This window comes from Mizuhopecten yessoensis, unplaced genomic scaffold (assembly GCF_002113885.1).
Source record: "Mizuhopecten yessoensis strain PY_sf001 unplaced genomic scaffold, ASM211388v2 scaffold3767, whole genome shotgun sequence".
NCBI classification, from domain to species: Eukaryota; Metazoa; Mollusca; class Bivalvia; order Pectinida; family Pectinidae; genus Mizuhopecten; species Mizuhopecten yessoensis.
This window is the reverse complement of record NW_018405209.1, coordinates 26,256-33,027: the sequence shown is the minus strand read 5'-3', so window position 1 is coordinate 33,027 and position 6,772 is coordinate 26,256. Positions and strand designations below refer to the sequence as shown.

General features: G+C 38.2%; 1 protein-coding gene across 1 annotated transcript in view; it reads left to right on the top strand.

The window, feature by feature from the left end:
• Positions 1–2,533: 2,533 nt before the first annotated feature.
• Positions 2,534–6,772, top strand: part of LOC110447999 (E3 ubiquitin/ISG15 ligase TRIM25-like) — a 15,790-nt gene continuing 11,551 nt past the window's right edge. The window contains exon 1 of the mRNA XM_021494012.1: positions 2,534–2,570. The gene's annotated coding sequence lies outside the window, so the exon portion shown is untranslated. The remainder of the gene's footprint in view (positions 2,571–6,772) is intronic.

The window sequence follows — 6,772 nt, the reverse complement described above, 5'->3', positions numbered from 1 at the left end:
CAGTACAAGGTGTATGTACCGTACAGACAGACGACCGACCTCTGATGTCACTACAAGTTGTATCTACTGTACAGACTGATGACTGACCTCTGTAGTCAGTACAAGGTGTATGTACCGTTCAGACAGACCACCGACCTTTGTAGTCAGTACAAGGTGTACGTACCGTACAGATAGACGACCGACCTTTGTAGTCAGTACAAGGTGTATGTACCTTACAGATAGACGACCGACCTTTGTAGTCAGTACAAGGTGTATGTACCGTACAGACAGACGATCGACCTCCACTGTCAGTTCAAGGTGTATGTACCGTACAGACAGACAACCAATCTCGCGATCGGTGCCCCAATATTAAAGTTGATCAGGTAACCCAGTTGGTTAGAGCGAGAACATAATGGTAGAAGGTCGTATCCTCGTCTAGCCCCTGGTGATTTTTGATACTCTTTGTCGTAATTTCCGTTTTACTCATTTCATGTTCATATTTTTAGTAGGAAATTTTCAAGTGTTTTTCTTTTTTCTTCTTTTATCTACCACAACATGACTATTAACTTTTTGGAAAAATAATAGAGATTAACTAACATAAACACAATCTACAACAGTGTTCTGTTTGTAAAAATTCAACAAGACAAGACTAGACCAGGGTTCGAACCAGGGATTGTTATACTGACCTATGATCTTCATGGTCAACGGAAGTGTCCTGACTAACTGTCCCCAAGTTAAGTTAAGGGGAGGCTACTCTATATACGAAAAAAAGCAGTGGAGCGGGACAAGGATCCTTAACAGTTTTTAACAGTGGTACGAGAATCCTTAAAAAGAAAATACACACGGAATTCCCGCTTTTTTGCCGTTCAGTGTAGGAAAACAAATATGTTGGCTTACAGGTACTTGTCACAATATCGTTTTCCCGGGTCTCCTATAAATGTATAGCTTCAACTAATATGGACACGGGCAGATAACTCTCCTTATATCCATTTACAGAATACTGCAAAATATTATAATAGATCAATGTACTTAATCACCTAGTGAAACCGTGAGGATATGTTCCTATTTAATCAGGAAACTTAACTCTGTACACAACTTAAGGTTCACTATAAGTAGATTATGGTAAAGATATGTATTTACAGTGAAGAATTTAAGCGTCGTTTCTTAACATTGTTTTGTTGTTGTTGTTGTTGTTGTTGTTGTTGTTGTTGTTGTTTAAGTTCAAAATGAGCGGGAAATGTGTACATATCTAAACAAGCTTTAGCTCCATATCTGTCCCCTCCAATTAAAACGGTGACAAAGAGTTGTTGTTTAGTATTGAGTTGGGTTCAGGGTGCTCTAGTTTTGTATTTAGAGAGGCAGAATATCGATGTCTTAAAATATGAAAATCTATCAATTTCTGAAATACATCTTAATTTATTTTTTCCTTTATTTTCTTATTTCATATGTTTTTCATTTCAAGTTACACTGTAAACTCATATAATTTGACTGTTTTCCTATATATTTTCATGACGGCTACGTATACATGCAACTGGTATCATGATGTTGATTTTTTTTTGATTTTTTTTCCTTTTTCCATTCACTTTCCTTTTGCAGTTATATAATAAACTCATATAACTAAGGTGCATCGCTGCCATTGATCTGAAATAGTAATTAAATTCTTGTACGGTCTCAAAATATTAACTTGGACAATTGGTAACGCGTATTCAGAGTCTAGGCCACTAGGTGCCGTTATTAGTATTGCTACTTTTATACTATTTTATACGTAGTTTAACGTAACTTTATACAGACATTTTCTGTTAAACAAATATCAACAACAGTTTTACCTATGTCTTTATTTGTGTTTCAGAAATTCTCAAACAAATATATCAAGATTAAAGATTAAATATTGAACAAATAAATACTGAAATAATGCTCTAAAAAGCCATCAGATAGCGTCATATAGCTTTTGGATTTCAAAACATTTTCCGGGGCGGAAACTCCTCGAATGGCTGAATGACAAACTCTACATACACATCGTTTACAGGTCAGGACCGCTTTCAACCGCGAGTGTCTGTTTTAAATGTAACATTTTGGGGTATAAATCCTGGCGGACCTGCAAAATTGTATGCAGCCCTTGCGAGGCTTTGTCAACTTGAGGCTCGCCTGAAAGCAGCATCAGATGACTGGTGCCCGGCCTTATATACATGTAATAAACTAACAGCCCTGGTTCAACCCGTTCAACTGTTTGGATCGCGATAACTGAAGCGGCCCAGCTACGCCCCTGACATATAAACTGTATGTACCTACATTGTATAATAATTAAGTATCTCGCGGGTAAACCTACTTGCTTGATATGCCATTGTCTCCAGTGTAAACCTACTTATAAAGCCTTTATATTATTCTTATATATAATATACTAGATATTTAAACGCTTAAATTAACGTTCTACTTCATAAAAACTGAAGTAAAACATTTTGTTTTCAGACTTTTGTTCAGTATCCGGAATTGTAATACCGCCTTTCATGTTTGACTTGTAGTAACCTTTACCTACTTCCTTGTTCGGAGATGGAGACTAGTTTGTGATTTCCGTGTAGATTACAGTCCCCTGGGTGAGTATACCGGACAAACGTGGTATTGTTCATTACACAAACAATGCATGCTTATCTATGCATATATTAGTGTTATTTACGCTACAATGTTGACACGCATTTTCTGTGTTAGATTTATTCAAACCGAAAGTCTTTGTAGCTTAGACACGTGTTATTATACCCATATATTTTTGAGTACTAATCAGCACCAAGATATCGTAAAGTAGTTACTGCGTTGTGTCATGCCTATAACAGTTTATCTTTTTCTTTAAATATTAGTAAGCAATTACTACAAAGGTACGTCAAGAGACTCAAACATTTCGTGTAGTAGATATAATATGACTCAGGCATGGCCTGGAGAGAGCGCAGCTGGTACATTTGTTTCGATAGTATACTATATTTTTTTAAATCATAACATTACCCATTTTAATACATACACAATTTAACTGAATTTTTTTTAATATAATATACTTGAATCTGTTGCTGGGCAAAATCATTCATTTTGAAAACAGGCATTGCCTGAAACCAGAGAAGCGTCTAAATGCTGTTTTTTTTTCAATTTTATTTTCTAAATAACATTGTTATTATAAAAGTTAAGTATATTGGCGATTAAACTCCAATTTTATTTTCCGACATGATATGCTTTGCCTGATCCCTCTAAATCGTGTAAAAAGAGAATCACAAAAGCCCAAACATATCCGGATTTCCGTCTGGTTTGGTAGTTACTATATACTTCCGGTTTGGGTGGAGAGACGAAAAGACTGAAAATTTGAAAGAAGCTTCTGTTTCTATAATTTCTAATGTCATGAATAACCACAGAATTTTTTTTATCAAATAAAGATATATTTTTGAGAATGTGTAGCAAAGCTTAACAGCATCGTAAAAATAGGACCGCGGTAACTCTATACTGGCTACTTCCGTGACGAAGGATTTTGGAAGCATAGTATTTCGACGTTACCATGACTTCAATTGTTCGTACACATGTTACCGGAAAAGAGCTTCGCTTCTTGCGCCTTCGGTGCAAGAAGAGCTGCGCTGTTCTGATATACAAAACGAAAGTAGCTGTATTTACGATCTGTTGCCTTAACAAAGGTTGATTTCTGCTATCACTGTTAGTAAATGGCGAATAAATATCTTCTGTGCCGTTTAATACTTGTTGTGGTATCAAACAGTACTCGCACGTACATTTCTTGTGTATATTTGTATACAGCGACTTGGATCTACAAGAGTTGCCTTACTCCCTACGTTAAACAGATTTAACATTAGATATTTTTATTTGTCAGCATTCAAATCAATGTTAAAAAAATCAAGACGATTAAATTGAATTTAGAAACCCCCCCACTGAAGTTGGATAGCGGGACCAATTGAAATCATTTTTCTCTTTGTTAAATGAATAAGGTGAAAGGATACCGCTGTCTCAGTTATAATCGCTGAGAAGGGTCCCACTAGTAAGTCCCTTTGACTAGACTTACTTCCCTTGTCAAAGTTTTTATCTCTGAACATTTGTTTCCAAGTCGGCCTTGTAGCCAATATGTTTGGGCTGCCATTATTTTTAATTACTGTATACCAAAACTTGGAAAGTATACGACCGCTCAGGTAAAGATAAGAGTTCAGTTGCTGCAGTTTATAGCTCACCTGCCGCTTATGCCATGTTTTTAAACGACTACTTCTGAAGGTCCGAAAGTCCTACACTCATGACATTTGGCCAAGTATTATAAGTGCTTGTGTAGAGTTTAGTTACTGTATTTTTTTATTATTGATTGTTATCCGAAGAAGTGAGCTTATGCCGTACCACGGCGTCTGTCCGTCTTTCAACTTTTTCTTTAAAACGCTACTAGTCCTGAAAATCTTTATGAATATTATCCAAATATTGCCTGGAAAATCCTTTGGCAGAGGGGACTAAATTTTGTATAAATGGAGGGTGTGTCCCCACCGGTTGCAGAGGGGTGGGGTCCAATAGGGGAATTTGATGTTTAAATCTTTAAAATCCTTCTTCTTCTGTTCTACTGGAGGGATATTTTATCCAAATTTTGACTGAAGCATCCTTGGGCAAGAGGGACTAAATTTTGCATAAACACGATGGTCTTAACCAAATTTGGTCCAGAGCATCCTAGGAAAAGGGGGACCCAAACTCGTTTTAAGGGAGAGTGTTCCCACTGGGGGCTAAGGGATGATCAAGGCCCACTGCAAGTAGGGGGAACATGTTAATACATGATTAAAATCCTTCTCCTTTAGGATGCTTTGAGGAAGTTTAACCAAATGTTGTGTAGAGCATCCTTGAGCAAAGGGGACTCACCTTTGAATACATAGAAGGTTGCTTTTAGGGGGCAGAGACGCACAGCCAAATATGGGAAAATGAGATGTAGTCAAAGACTGAATTTAATTTCCTTCTGTAATCTGGATATCATGTTCAAACAGGAATATTAAAAGATACCCTATTGCAGGAATGTATGTGAATAAATTGCAAAACTAACCCGTTAGTTACTCGAGCAAAGCACATATTTGATTTTTTTATGAAGCAGAATGTGAAAGAAAATAAAGTTTTGCTGCATCATATGACTTCCTGTATTTCGTCCATTAAGGACTCTACAGTGATGTTTACTCTTTCTGTACCGTTGTGTGTACACACGACAACAATATGTCATCCTGGTCCCCGTTGTTGTGTACACACAACAGACTTTGGTGTAACTTGTCTTATGGTTAGCTGGTTATCGCACACGACAATCGCGTAATACAATTATGTGTAGCTAAAATCAGCACCCATCACTTTGAAAGAAATAGTTTTATAGGTGCAAAGTACACAATTTATATTTTGTGAGCAATTGTTTTCGAATCTGCCGCAAGATGTTTGCGTTTGGTGATTCAAATATAAACAATATGGCGGCAACTTAATTCGATATGAACACTTGTAAATTCATCACCAAATATTTTTTTTACAATTATGGAAGTAAATATGAATATTTTAATATAAGTCCTAATGAAATCTACTTTTAATTAGAAAAAAAACTAACGACTTCGTTTTCGTAAACAATGATCAATCCCTATTAGGAACCTCCACTACAACGCTGTTTTGAAAAAAAAGGTTTCATATCTTTTGTTGTCGATTTCTCAGTCATGATCAGCTGCCAGTTAGTCATATTGCTGCGAAAATGAAGAGGTGTGTGTCTATAAACAACAACTTGAAAAAATAACAATATTTGTTCGCGGTTATACCTGTTTAATTCTTGCAGCAATTACACCTTCTCTAAAAAGAACATTAATCATCCACCATTTTGTGATTTGCGCGGGGGCGAGTCTAGTAAGGACAACCGGTACGGAGTCCGGACCGGATTTGCAGTACGGAAGGAGTTAAAGGTTGAAAGCACAAACATGAAAATTGTAGAAATACAGAGACGGGGAAAGGTGTCTTAAACCTTTTGTTATAGATTCACAGATAAACAAATATTTTCCCTCAAACTAGCATGTAAACCGAGCCAGAATGAATTTCAGCCACAAGTCCATCAACAGAGTATGGCCAACCTCTGGGACTAATAGGCCATCAACAGAGTACGGCCAACCCAGGTGACTAATAGTCCTTCAACAGAGTACGGCCAACCTCAGGGACTGACAGTCCATCAGCAGAGTACGGCCAACCTCGGGGACTGATAGTCCATCAACAGAGTACGGCCAACCTCTGGGACTAATAGTCCATCAACAGAGTACGGCCAACCTCGGGGACTGATAGTCCATCAACAGAGTACAGCCAACCTCTGGGACTGATAGTCCATCAACAGATTACGGCCAACCTCAGGGACTGAAAGTCCATCAGCAGTGTACCGCCAACCTCGGGGACTGATAGTCCATCAACAGAGTATGGCCAATCTCGGGGACTGATAGTCCATCAACTGAGTACGGCCAGCCTCGGTGACTGATAGTCAATCAACAGAGTACGGCCAACCTCGGGGACTGAGAGTCCATTAACAGAGTACGGCCAACCTCGGGGACTGAAAATCCATCAACAGAGTATGGCCAACCTCTGGGACTGATAGTCAATCAACAGAGTACGGCCAACCTCGGGGACTGAAAGTCCATTAACAGAGTACGGCCAACCTCGGGGACTGAAAGTCCATCAACAGAGTACGACCAACCTCTGTGACTGATAGTCCATGAACAGAGAACGGCCAACCTCTGGGACTGATAGTCCATCAACAGAGTACGGCCAACCTCGGGGACTGAGAGTCCAT